This window comes from Anabrus simplex, chromosome 1 (assembly GCF_040414725.1).
Source record: "Anabrus simplex isolate iqAnaSimp1 chromosome 1, ASM4041472v1, whole genome shotgun sequence".
NCBI classification, from domain to species: domain Eukaryota; kingdom Metazoa; phylum Arthropoda; class Insecta; order Orthoptera; family Tettigoniidae; genus Anabrus; species Anabrus simplex.
In genome coordinates, this window is record NC_090265.1 from 1,189,914,157 (window position 1) to 1,189,929,224 (window position 15,068).

The window sequence follows — 15,068 nt, forward strand, 5'->3', positions numbered from 1 at the left end:
TAGCAATTTGAGTAACGTAAATTCTAAATTCCTCCACGCTTTAAGGAACTTTTCCGATTCATCCCATTTTTTGTATAATAAATTAATTTGTATTTTATATTGTGTTAATTTTCTTTCTCAAACGATACTTAATGGTTAATTATTTAAAATCCTACCCCTGTGATTTAAGTATAAGTCTCTATGCTAGTAAATATAACTTTTGGTTTACAGTTTTTAACCCTGGCGCCCAAACATCACATAGAGAAATGGGAAACCATGGAATGTTAACTGTTTCTATTTGCGTGGCAATTTGCGGGCAAGCCACATATAGTTTATTTGATATTCATGTGTCCCGAGGTAATAACTTTCGTCTCCTCAAGTGAGAAGCTTGGGGTCAAACAAGTTACACGCTTCCTGCACACGAAAATAATTGTATTTGTATGAAATGAAAAGTAGAGTGTAAGCTCAAACAATGCTCAAGTTTTCCACAAAAATAATAATTTTCTAGTCATTCAAACGATTGGAGGAAACTAATCAGGGAAAAACGGAAACTAAATGGTTGTTTATTACTTTGTTATTAGGAAAGGATTTTCATTTCTGGCTTCTAAAAGAGCTGTCTTGCCTTCTAATTGCCTTCTCAGGTTGCCCCGATTTTCTGGCCCTTTTAAGGCCCTTCGTGCTCTCTTCCTGTTATATTCTTATCTGAAACCAAACTGTGTGTTCTAGTAAGACGGTAGAGTAAAAGCACTGAAAACTTATAACAGTCGTCGAATACTGAAGCACTTTAACGTCTGCATGCAACTCCATTATTTTAGCAGTTTGGAAACACTGAATTATATGAGATATCCGTATTCATGCGACCCTGATCACGATCAGTATTCGAATGGGTCGAGGTGCTGTGTGCTATTCTATATTGCCGAAAATACTTTACAGGTCCATAAGTTAATCACAAGGGAAAACCGTGCTAAGTAGGTCAGTAATTACCTTTCTTTTCTTTTGTTTTACTGCCCTGTGGTATAAAAATATTCCTTATTGTTTTAACCATTTTTATACCTTTGTAAAGTCATTGAATTTTAAGTAACTGCTGAGTTTATTTCTCAAAGGGTGTATTATTATTAATAATAATATTATCATCATCATCATATTTTATCCTCAACAACAAAAGTAAAAATAACCTGGCATTAAATAATTACAATCTTTTGTGCGAAGGCTGGCTGAAATGTTAGCAGTCTCGGCCATGACCTGATTGTCATCAGAGACACAAAGGTGTTTGGAAATCCGTTCCTATGGAGTTATTGTCAGCGCTGATCAAACACAGTAAATGCCATACGCATTTGGGCGGGCTTACATCGTGCACATGTCTTCACAAATAAATTACAGTTTATTAATTGTTTTCCTTGATTAGGAGAAGCCAGTATAGCCAGAATGTTTAACCATAGAAACATCTTAATCAGTTCCCGTGAAAATGACGTTGGGAGTGACCTCTGAGTGCGTAACAACAAAGGCCACACCGCTGGCAAAGCTCAGCGCTGATCTGGCTGATATCCGAGCTTGCAGGGAATCATTTTACCATTACCAGATCTCCATTTTATAGAGAATAGACTGTTTTCCTTTTTTGAATTTCTTCTCTTAATGCCTGTGGGCCTTTTTCAAGTCTTCAACCGCCATTGCCCATTTCTCTTTTAGATTTTGGTGTCGGGATAGTTCCGAATGATACTCAGTTTTCCATTTCAACTGAAGTGGGTCGGTGATATTTCTTACGAGGAATATCTCCGGTGTGTGATCATTTGATTCGTGGATAGCTGTGTTAAAACCTAGATCAAACTGACTCATGTTAGTGTCGCAGTGGTAAGCATTTGAACAGGACGTAACGTTCCTTTGGAAATGGTGTTGACTTAAAAGTATACTATGTGATTAAAACCCCGAAAGAAACAAAGCTGCTTAAATTTCGAGCAAGTGAAATTTCAGGCATTGCCCGAAATCAAGATTTTTGGAGGACCAAACACTCCAAACATTTGCCGAGACAGTCGGTCCATAGCGATGCTGGAAGTTATTTTCTGGACCGGGAACAACCAAATGAATGTAGAGAAGGCATCAATCACTGACAATACTCAAATACTATTAAGTTTCGACCTCACTAAGAGAATAAAGAAATCGATGAAGGTTATTGCTTGAGACCGTAAAGACCAAGTGGAGGGGAAAGTTAAGCAGAGACGTTGTTTTCATTCACGACAATACAACACCACACAAGGCGCACACAATGATTTCTATGGAAGGTATGGCAGCATCTGCCATGCAGTCTGGGTATTACACCATGCGATTTACATGTTTGACAAGCTGAAAGAACTCTGGGTGGAACAAGGTTTGCTAACATTGTACAAGCTCAATGAGCGATCCTCCGATTGTTCAAGCATCACGGAGCGGATTTCTATGGTCAGGGAATTGAACGATTGGTAGAATGTTCCAACGGGTATTTATAGAGACGATGTGACTTTGTCGAAAAAAATGTCATGAATCTGTGTCCCTTTACATTGTACTGCGTATCTTAATAAACGCTCATTGACCTCCTATAATCATGTGTAATTCACTTTCTGAAGGTGCCACGTAGTAGGTGGTAAGGGCTGATTACCATAATGTACGGAAACTATAAAATGAAATAATGAACAGTGCGTTGTAGAATGTGGCCCTGTTTTCTGTATTTAACGGACTTAACCCTAGAATTGCTGCAGGTTTATCTGTCATATGCTGCAGTTATTCTCCTCAATATACATTATGAAAATAAAATCATGCCTGTAAACTCATATTAATCCCAATAAATCCATATTATACACCAACAGAAAGCTGAAGAATTGGTCTATATCAGGGCCATCCAAACAGCGCTCCCCGAGCCCTAGCGCTCTGGCCGCTCTCCAAGCCAGTGCTCCGAGCGCCTTGGGGGAAGGTAGTTTCGGTAGTGGTGGGAGGAGCTCGGCTGGCTGAGCGAGCAGCCGATCCATCAGTTGCTAGTCTAGTCCAATGAAATGTCGTATGGCTTTTAGTGCCGGGATATCCCAGGACGGGTTCGGCTCGCCAGGTGCAGGTCTTTTTGTTTGACTCCCGTATGCGACCTACGCGTCGTGATGAGGATGAAATGATGATAAAGACAACACATACACCGTGCCATTGGAATTAACCAATTAAGGTTAAAATCCCCGACCCGGCCGGGAATCGAACCCGGGACCCTCTGAACCGAAGGCCAGTACGCTGACCGTTCAGCCAACGAGTCGGGTCTAGTCCAATGCGCTTTGTTGACAGAGTGTAACTAAATGTTTCCCAACTGTCATAAAAATGAAATGAAATGGCGTATGGCTTTTAGTGCCGGGAGCGTCCGATGACAGGTTTGGCTCGCCAGATGCAGGTCTTTCGATTTGACTCCCGTAGGCGACCTGCATATCGTGGTGAGGAGGAAATGATGATGAAGACGACACATGAACCCAGTCCCCTTGCCAGTGAAATTAACCAATTATGGTTAAAATTCCCGATCCTTCCGGGAATCGAACCCGGGATCCCTGTGGCCAAAGGCAGCACGCTAACCATTTAGCCATGGAGCCGGACGCAGCTGTCATGATTGAACATCATACAAAACAAAGGAGTGGTGAAGCAGCAGCCTTTAAAGCACAATGGGAAATTTCATTTTTCTGTACAACATGTAAAGGGCATGCCAAATGTTTAGTGTGCCACCGAGATTTAGTGTGTTTACAAAAAATCACAATTTGGAACGACACTACAATGCCAACCACAGGGATGATTATGGTGATTTGACAGACGCCAGTCACCAATCGCAGTTGGAAGAATTGAAAGAAAATTTCAAGCAACACTATTCTATAAGTATTAATTTTTTAATTTTAAAATGATTGTTTACAAACGGGAATGAAGAAATGTTTGAATTATCTGAAGAACACTAAAATTGTTGTGACGTACCCACTCGGCCCACAGATGTTTGACAAAATTATAGCGTGGCGGGTCACTTTAATATTAAAATATCCGGGAGATAGTAGGTTCGAATCCCGCTATCGGCAGCCCTGAAAATGGTTTTCCGTGGTTTCCCATTTTCACACCAGGCAAATGCTGGGGCTGTACCTTAATTAAGGCCACGGCCGCTTCCTTCCAACTCCTAGGCCTTTCCTATCCCATCGTCGACATAAGACCCATCTGTGTCGGTGCGACGTAAAGCCCATAGCAAAAAAAAATATTAAAATAAATAAATGATATCTCATTGTTTCTCCACAAACAATATCCCATGGGTGCCAGTTTCAAGCTTATGGCTTGAAAACGAAAGTTGAATTACAGTGGTTGATCGTATTATTAGGGCCACTAGGTGAAAGTTGTATTTTTCAAACTTGATAAGACATACACAATTAAACTTCACTGATATACATTTAATTAATCTAAAATGGAGTTTTGACAAATATATTACACTATTTTACATTTGAAATATTAATGAAAATCATGAAAAACTAAGGAAACTAGGAAAATCTAATATTTTGTAACACCTCCCTTCGCAGTAATTACCGCTTCGACTCTATCTGGCATACTACAAATGCATCTGAGGCAGCTTTTTTTTAATTTTATCATCATGATGCCACACATTGATTAGTCTTTCGATCAGTTGGATCTTATTCGTGACATCATGAGCACAAATTTTCCTCTTCATTAGCCCCCAAAGGTTCTCGATCGAGTTGAGGTCAGGAGAATTGCCAGGCCAGTCCAGAACCTTCACTTTGTTGTCCAGAAGGAACTTTGTCACAGTTTTAGCCTTGTGACAAGGTGCAGAGTCATGCATAAAAACAAATTTGCCATCTGGGAACCATTCACGAACTTGTGGAAGTAGCCGTTTCTCCAGAACCTTAATGTACTGGTGTTGGTTCATGGTTCCTTCGACAATATACAGGCGGCCAGTTCCATTACTACTGATGACGGACCACACCATGACACTTAACGGGTGCTTAACGGTCTTGACAATGCAGTCACTATTGTATTTCTCACCCTTGCGCCTCCTCACAAATACAGATCTGTCATCAAGGATATGTATTGATGACTCATCCGAGAAGCAAACCTGGAAAAATGTAGTTTTGTATTAAAACGTGTTTACGCCAAGTTCGGTTGAGCATAACAGGGAGGAAGTAAACAAATTACAATTTTTTGTAAACAGCTTACCCTCTTCCATTCATCAGCAGTCCAATTTCGATGTTGTTTTGCCCATAATAGTCGCTTCTTCATCATGGTTGGTGTCAGTGATGGTTTCTTTGCTGGACGATGACAAGCGAAACCCAGCTCTTTGATCCTCCGACGAGCTCTCATTGAAGATACGTTGATCCCCGCTTGTCGAATCTTTGTTGTAATGACTTTCATTGAAGCTTTTCTGTGTTTAATGACGATATTTCTTAACAGGCGCTCTGCTCGTGGAGAAGTGATTCTTTTGCGGCCACATTTACCCTCCCATTTAGGTGACAAATTCGTGCCTTGGTCAAGTTTTTTCTTAATTCTGTCCACTGTTGACTTTGAAACAGAAGTGATAGACGCTATTTGTCTATGAGAATAATCAGTATTCTTTAAAAGCGTTTTTATTTCCGAAATTTTACTAGGAGAAAGGTCTTTAGCTTTCCCATGATTGTTTTCTAAATACCCGTATTTTTAAGTATATACTGAACTATAATTAACTGTATTCTACTCTTGTCACGTCACTGTATCACTTAAAGAGCAAAATTCGCACAAGAGATGCAAGGAAACAGATCTACAATAAATCACGTGTGTTACTCCAACAACAGTCAGCAAGCAACTGTAACATAATTGGCGACTCTCTCAATTCTTGACCAGAGTTTTCATTATTAGGCTCCTTAATGTAGGGCTGATTGTTGAATTTAACTATGGAAATGTGTAATTAATAATATCCAACCATAAAAATAAGCAATAAGTAAACACTTAGAAAAGAATAATTATCCAAAGATACATTCTTCAATTTTTACCTAGTGACCCTAATAATATGATCAACCACTGTAATAATCATAATAATAATAATAATAATAATAATAATAACAATAATAATAGTAATACGTAATGAGACTCAAAAACTCCCAGAGGTGAGGTGAACGGAACACAAATCATTAAGTGCACTAACTTGGAATTTAAAGATCATTAATAATAATTTCAGAACATACAAATTAAAACAGCTATTTATTAGGATGAAAAACGTGACGTAACGGCGTATCAACGAAATCTGAACTTACGGAACAAAAGAAAAATTGAATGAAATTAACTCTAAGAAAATGAACTGTTGCGCGAAGACTTGCAGTAACTTATGCCATAAGCTCACCATATGTAGACTCTGTTGTCTTGAAGCTGAAGATGGGGGATCTCTCGTACAGACTGCCTCATCTGTTGTTGGATTCCAGTCCTACTTCTACATTTCCTGTCTTTAATACTTCCTACTGTACTCCTTACATAAAGTCGTAATGAGTCCTTTTTAAATGCAAAACCACCATGGGTTATGTTCATGGAGAGAATACACTTGTATTCTTCCGTATTACGGAACAGTAGTGTAGCTAAATTCATAATAAAAGCTCTCCTCCCCTACACTAGTCAAAACCGGTCTCCCGTTGACTACCTCTCGTCATTGAGATAACAAGTCCCAATGAGAGTAACTATTGAGTAGTATATACTCAGATGCGAAGTGAACTAAGTTAAAATCTTCTGCGATGTGCAGACGTAGAATCGTAGTAAGAGTGTCCTCCAAGAGTGAGAATCAGAATCAGAATCACTCAAAGTGAGAATAAGAATGTCCTCTCCAGTCTTGTCTTCGACGTATATAGATTCAAAAGTCTCCTTCCATCAACCATATCACATGGTCCAGTAAGATTCGAGGTCTCATCCCTTCTCCTATGTATTGCTGTGAATCCATCATGTTGCTTCATTACGTTCATTCACATAGGCTGAACTTTCCCGCTGAAATAAAGCGTCAGGTAGTGCAGTACGAAAAGTGGGCGTTTATAATGTATCAACTGTCTCTTCATGAGGTGGAGAGGGTGAGGTCTCTCGTAACCTTGATGACGTACTTTTCCTGGAAATAGGCTGAAATTAGCCTGCTGACTCTGGTCACCTCACAACGGCTATTGGAAAATTTACTGCAAGTTATAAATATGCGTGATTTTGAAATACTTTACCCAATAATTTGTTCGTTCAGAATACGTTATAGCCGCGATACAAAGAAATGAAATGATGATTGAAATGGATGATAAAAACCCTCTTTTGCACCCGTCCACCTCCCGAGTCCCAGACTAGCATTAATCTCAGGGGTGTCGGTTCATTATTTAAGTCCACAAATATATAAATATAGAGGCATAAGAGAACACGGGAATGAATGGAGCAATTAAAATTAAAATGGGGAAAGCTCGATTGTAAACTTGAATTTAAGGACTCCATGATAGGACTAGGAAGTGACAGTTAACTTTAAAAAGGGTATCATATAACTACAATGAAAAGATTGAGATTGGTTTCCTTTGAAATAATGGCTAGAAGAGCGGTTTATTACGCCATCCGACGTACGAAACTTTGATACATTTGGCAATGATATTTAAATTTTCAAACACGTTACATAAACAAATCACTTGCTATACCGCAAGTGGTATCAATATGTTGCTGGGTTGCTCCTGAAAGAAATTACAAATGGGGTATAACTTATGGATCGATTACGTTTGAATCGAACCGTTGTTCAAGTTTATAGCTTCCTTCTATCGGGAGCCCGAGCATAACCCATGTTAAGGTCGGCTTCTCGATTTAACCAAGATGACTTACCCCGGCTATATACATTTTTCCGAGACCGGTACTCGGACTGGGTAATGTGAATTACGAAAATGGATTACACGGACAATTCCTATCTTACGATGTCCAGCTGATGCCATACCACTGAATTAACATTTATATTTTATTTACACATGATCTGAAATGTTACAAAGTAGCCTCAGTAAACTGCTGCCACGGATGAGATAACGAGAAGCGGTGGGAAATACCGTGCCGAAGACCTCCCCTCGCATCCCAAGCGAAGTAAACAAACACACTAACTGTAACTTGTCCCGTGCGGAAACCGTACGATAACGAGGTAACAAATGACCATAATATTTATTATTCTTATTATTCAAACTACTCGAATAGAGGGATGTTGTCACCACTTATTTAATCCACTATCGTCAGAATATTTATTTATCCATGAATTTTTTTTTGCTAGGGGCTTTACGTCGCACCAACACAGATAGGTCTTATGGCGACGATGGGATAGGAACGGTCTAGGAGTTGGAAGGAAGCGACCGTGGCCTTAATTAAGGTACAGCCCCAGAATTTGCCTGGTGTGAAAATGGGAAACCACGGAAAAAAATCGTGGATAAATAAATATTCTGACGATAGTGGATTAAATAAGTGGTGACAACATCCCTCTATTCGAGTAGTTTGAATAATAAGAATATCCACGAAATTATCATCCTTGAAATTATTATTATTATTATTATTATTATTATTATTATTATTATTATTATTATTATTATTACTATTACTATTATTACTATTATTACTCAACGGTTCCTGGCACTGTCACGTTTGATTAATATCGTCATTATTATGCGGGACGCAAACACAAATGGTTATTACTGTTATTATTATTATTTTTTTTTTTGCTAGGGGCTTTACGTCGCACCAACACAGATAGGTCTTATGGCGACGATGGGATAGGAACGGTCTCGGAGTTGGAAGGAAGCGACCGTGGCCTTAATTAAGGTACAGCCCCAGAATTTGCCTGGTGTGAAAATGGGAAACCACGGAAAAAAATCGTGGATAAATAAATATTCTGACGATAGTGGATTAAATAAGTGGTGACAACATCCCTCTATTCGAGTAGTTTGAATAATAAGAATATCCACGAAATTATCATCCTTGAAATTATTATTATTATTATTATTATTATTATTATTATTATTATTATTACTATTACTATTATTACTATTATTACTCAACGGTTCCTGGCACTGTCACGTTTGATTAATATCGTCATTATTATGCGGGACGCAAACACAAATGGTTATTACTGTTATTATTATTTTTTTTTTTTTGCTAGGGGCTTTACGTCGCACCGACACAGATAGGTCTTATGGCGACGATGGGATAGGAAAGGCCTAGGAGTTGGAAGGAAGCGGCCGTGGCCTTAATTAAGGTACAGCCCCAGCATTTGCCTGGTGTGAAAATGGGAAACCACGGAAAACCATCTTCAGGGCTGCCGATAGTGGGATTCGAACCTACTATCTCCCGGATGCAAGCTCACAGCCGCGCGCCTCTACGCGCACGGCCAACTCGCCCGGTACTGTTATTATTATTATTATTATTATTATTATTATTATTATTATTATTATTATATCCCTCTTGTGGTTATTATTATTATTATTATTAACGTCACTCAAGATATTATTATTATTATTATTAATGTCACTCAAGATTATTATTAATGAACCGGTCACTTCCGCCAAAATTGTATTAGGATATCGGTCGCGATTACAATTATTCAATGATCAACCAAAAGACGTCATTACTATTATTATTATGACAATTATTATTAATCTGACCGCGATGATTTATCATCGTCCTAACGTTGTTATTATTATTATCGGTTGCATATTATCATTTAGATTCCCGTTTAACATCTTTATCAACGCTCATTTAATTAAGGCGGTCCAATCCTTTATCTGCAATATTTATTATTATCATCACGCCATCATGATTGTCATCACTCGTCATTACCATGATTACAATATACGATCATTTATGTGGAATCGGAACTCTCATTATCCTTAGATCCGTAGTATCTCGACGAATAGCGGTGCAGTCTATTTATTTCGTACATGCTGTCACGGGTTCGAATTCTACCCGCTACGTAACTCAGTATTTCTCTGTGACACTGCCCGTACATTTTACACTCATTTCAATATGCTAAGTGTTTCTCATACGGGATTTATATCCCTTTATATCTCAATATTCCTTGATTCATTTATTTCTCACAGAATTATCAACTGACTTATTTATTCCACTTCTGACATCGTACGACCTTTTATTATCTGACTGCAGATCCTTTAACATTTTTCTATCTCATTTTGATCTACGCCTTAGTTCGTTCTCCACAAATAATCGTAACATTTTGAAATTATATTTACCAAAATTTGACAATCATGGTTTCGTAATATTAGTCCTACGTGTTCCGGCTAATGAATTGCAAATTTAAGACACGACATTGATTCTTAAAAAAGATATTGGACCGTAATTTAAACCACACGTTGTACGGATTATTAGCACCGACATTAAATTTCAATATTATTAATTGATCAAGTTAAATTATCACACACTTTAATTCCGAATTAAAAACGACACCCCGTCACTAAATGATTCCCGACAAACTCAACATCTTATCACTTGAATTTTATTATTGCGCACTGCTCACTAAAATTCCAATATCTCATGAATTATTATTATTATTAATATCGCTTCTCACAAATTTAACAACTTCACTTTGAAAATATGAACACACTGATCAACAACAAAACACAGCTGGCATGGCAAGGCTGGACTTTCCCTCAACGTCAGTACATAACTCGTCAAATGACTAACAGAAAAGCACAGATCGGGTCTATCTGACTATAACAAAATCAAATGTAAAAATATTAATGACTACAAAGAAAATATGAATGCATGCATGACTTAACGTACTACCCTATATCTACAAAATTTACATCTACAACAAACCGACCTAAATTAATTACATTCCGAGATCTAAAACGTATAAATAACGAAGCCCTATTAGAAGATGCTGCAAACATACCTTGGCATAATGTCCATATTTTAGATAATATAGATGATAAAGTGGTGTTCTTAAACACACAACTGCTAGCTCTTCTTAATAAACATGCGCCAAAACGCACTGCTCGTGTAACACGCCCTGCGGCTCCATGGATGACGCAGGAAATACAAGACTTAATGACAGAGAGAGACAAAGCTTTCAGAAAATTTAAAACTAGCCAAATACCAAACGATTTTGACCTGTACAAGACCCTTCGTAACAGAACCACACAGGCCGTAAGGAATGCTAAAATAAGACACTCACAGAACATTTTGCTAACCCGAAACACGACAACAATCTGGAAAACCGTTAAAAAAATGGGCATAGGCGGAAATAAAATACATACTGCTGACGTTAAAATATCACTGGATGATTTAAACCAATACTTTACTACAAGACCCGTTAACATTGACGAGACAACAAAAGAACAGACGATTAACAAAATTCTACACAATGGCAATACTAACAATGGAGGAAAACAGTTATATTTTTCCCTCGTAACTCCTGCAGAAGTGAGACAAATTGCACGATCAATAAAGACAACTGCGACAGGATGTGACGAGATTGTTCCACAGTTACTGTTAAAAACTCTAGATGTAATCCTACCAACTCTAACCCACATCATAAATACCTCACTGATAACCGGCATATTCCCTTCCCTTTGGAAATATGCAATTGTTCGCCCACTCCCCAAGACCAACAATCCCGTGGAACCCAAAGACTTTCGATCCATTTGCATTTTACCATTTCTGTCCAAAATTTTGGAGAAAATAGTTCACAGACAAATAACCGCATATTTAAATAACAATATGCTTCTTGACAAATACCAGTCTGGTTTTAGAAGCATTCATAGCACAACTACTGCACTGCTTAAAGTTACAAACGACATAGGAGTAACTATGGATAAGGGAGAAGTTACTGTTTTAACTCTTCTAGACCTTAGTAAGGCCTTTGACTGCGTTGACACGGACATACTAATAGCAAAATTACGTGCTCTTAATTTCTCACAAAGCACACTATCCTGGATGTATTCCTATCTCTCTGATCGCCGGCAGTGTGTATCTACAGGTGAAAATGTCTCTTCATGGCAATCTGTAGAGACTGGAATACAACACGGGTCAGTGCTAGCGCCACTCCTATTTTCGATCATTTCAGGACTAACACAAGTAATTAAACATTGTCAATATCATGTGTACGCAGACGACATACAGATATATACACATGCACGTCCTCGTGACTTACCGACTGCAATAAATAATATGAACGACGACCTAGGAAGAATATGTAGGTGGAGCGATGACCATGCACTAAAAATCAATGCCCAAAAATCGCAGTGTATTCTTTTAGCTACCCAAAAAACCCACGCACGACTTACAGACATCCATACCCACTCAGTAACATTAAGAGACACTCAGTTACAATTCAAAGACACAGTTAAAACTTAGGGATGATAATGGATAAAAACCTTAGTTGGAACGATCATGTAACAGGTATATGTCAGCGAGTGTTTTATTCCTTACATTCCCTTAAAAAACTCAGAGATTTACTCCCCCAAAATATAAGAAAACTGCTTATCCAAAGTATGGTAATGCCAATATTCGACTACTGTGACGTAGTGTACAGTAACCTGAATGCCTCACTTTCCATCAAGCTCCAAAAGGCACATAACGCATGCGTTCGATTTATTTCAGATATACCAATGTTTAGCCATATTCCTCCCGCATTTGCTAGGCTTTCATGGCTACGCTTAAGAGAGCGACGAAATTTACACACTCTTTCCCTGTTACATCGTATACTGAACCTTAACACACCTGAATACCTTGCCACACAATTCCATTACCTAGCATCACCTTCTAGTATTCCTACCAGATCATCATCCACCGCAGTACTAAGCATTCCCATTCACCGCTCAACTGGCTACAGTAGATCATTTATAGTCGCCGGCAGCCGAATTTGGAATTCCCTACCTGCTGAAATTAGGAGCGTGTCAAACCACCTCCACTTTAAGAAACTCTGTCAAACCTGGTTAATAAATAATAATGATTTCTTATAACATAGTAGGATTAGATCATAGCTAAGTATTAGATTAATTAAAACATTTAATTGCTACCTTAAGATATTAAACTGTAGATAATTTAGTGTATATTTAACTCCTCATGTAGGTGAATGTATGGTCGGACAGAATAGCAGGCTTCATAGCCTGAGTCCCGCCATATAAAACAAGACAATAAATAAATAAATAAATAAATAAATAAATAAATAAATAAATAAATAAATAAATAAATAAATAAATAAATAAATAAATAAATAAATAAATAAATAAATAAATAAATAAAAAGACCCGATTATTTACGTTGTTATTACTTAATTCTGTCCGTGCTACAAATTTAGGATGGGATCGTTAAGCGACCCATCTTGTTACAGAAGGTAACCAAGTCTAACCAAATTATTCCCATTTTCCCAATCACGCTAACATTTCCCAAATATTATTTACATTTTGGTACTCATCTTAGTTATAGGTAATCCATTGCAGCTTGGCAGATAAGGGACCATCACGGCCCCATTCAGCCGTTCTACTCGCCCATTCTCGATGGCGTAATTTCACAAGTGACTTCCTGGCACATTACCATTTTTACACTAATACTTTAACTATCACACTACTTCAGCATTGACAATGTTAACACTGAAAAGTTGACTTTTACAAAACAAATTAATACCCTAGACCCAAGATTTATTATACTACACTGTTTTAAGCTTCGTCCAATTACCGCACAAAGGACACGGACACGTACGACGAGGTGTCGAATTATTCGCCCGACACGATTTATGTTGTCCGACGCGATGCGCCCGACGCATGTTTCCCTCTTGAAGTGTTCATGATAGCGGTTCGGTCTTCGTAAGTACAGGCTATTATTTCCCCAGGTACTGTTCGTCACACAGTATTCTATTCTTGAACTTAGTGCTGTGCAGTTGAATTTTATATTAGTCACTCTTGCAATGCAATTAATTAACTTTACTACGATATTTGTAACTGGCACACACTGTCCTAAGTTAACTACTTTCAGTTCACGGTTTTCGAGCGCGGTCACATTTTATAAGTACCGGCGGATGCTCGCACCAATACATGTTGAATTACTGTAAGCACGACAAGTTTGAATTCAGCTGCGGACGGTCGTTCAGCTTCGAAGTACAATTTCAAGTCAAGCGCGGACGGTATTTCCGTTCCGAAGTTTATTTTCAAGACAAGTAAGACTAGCACAACTGCTAAGACTGCTACGACTAGTAAGACTGGGTTAATGAGTGTTCTATGCACTCATATATATTGACGCAGCTTTCCCTAGCGCATTAACTGACGTCATATCCACGATGGAGGGGGTGGATTTTTAATATCGGCACTTGCACTCCGAATTGGACGTTATAATTTATATCAAAATAATCCACTCCGCTAGCATGTTTGCTGGATTAAATATGAACTCCTGATGATCATAGATTTAGGAGATACGGGTGGATTTAGCTCCTCACATTTCGCGTCTTTGGAAGCGTCCCTTACAACGTGGTTTTCGTTCAGCCAATGACATTCAAGCTGTCTGGTTTCCTTCCAAGAAATCCAGCCTTCAATTTATTTAATTTGCCCATAATTATCGATTATTTTTCCATGCGTGACATCTAATAAGTTCATTACATTGATCCCTGTACTCACAATAATTTATTACTGATTACTTTCGAAGTTACATTGGTGTCTCATCCCCCTTCTCTCAAGATGGTTTCCCTGAGTCTTCCATCAACTTTTTGTGATCGGCCTGCAAGTGGTCACGTGATTTAAGTTTCCACCTGCACGAACCTAGGCTAGCGAATGACGTCGAAACCGCTGTACTTTTCCATTCAACCTTTCCTAGAATTCATGACGTCGCGGAAGTTTCCGTTCGCCCAAAATATCCCAGCGCACTACACGTGTTGCAATCTTTCATTGTCTCAAACTACCCCCTTCTCTTTCTGACCAAGACTTATTTGTAGACTTGTATTTTTCCTGGTCGCCAAACTAATGGGCTCTCCTGCTGTGAAGCAGCTAAATTCTGTTGTGCCAGGCTAAGCCTCACGGCTCCAGTCCGTCGCGTACCCAACTTATTATTTCAACACAGCTTGTACGAAATAACTTTCTGTATTTCAATAAATGTACCATCTA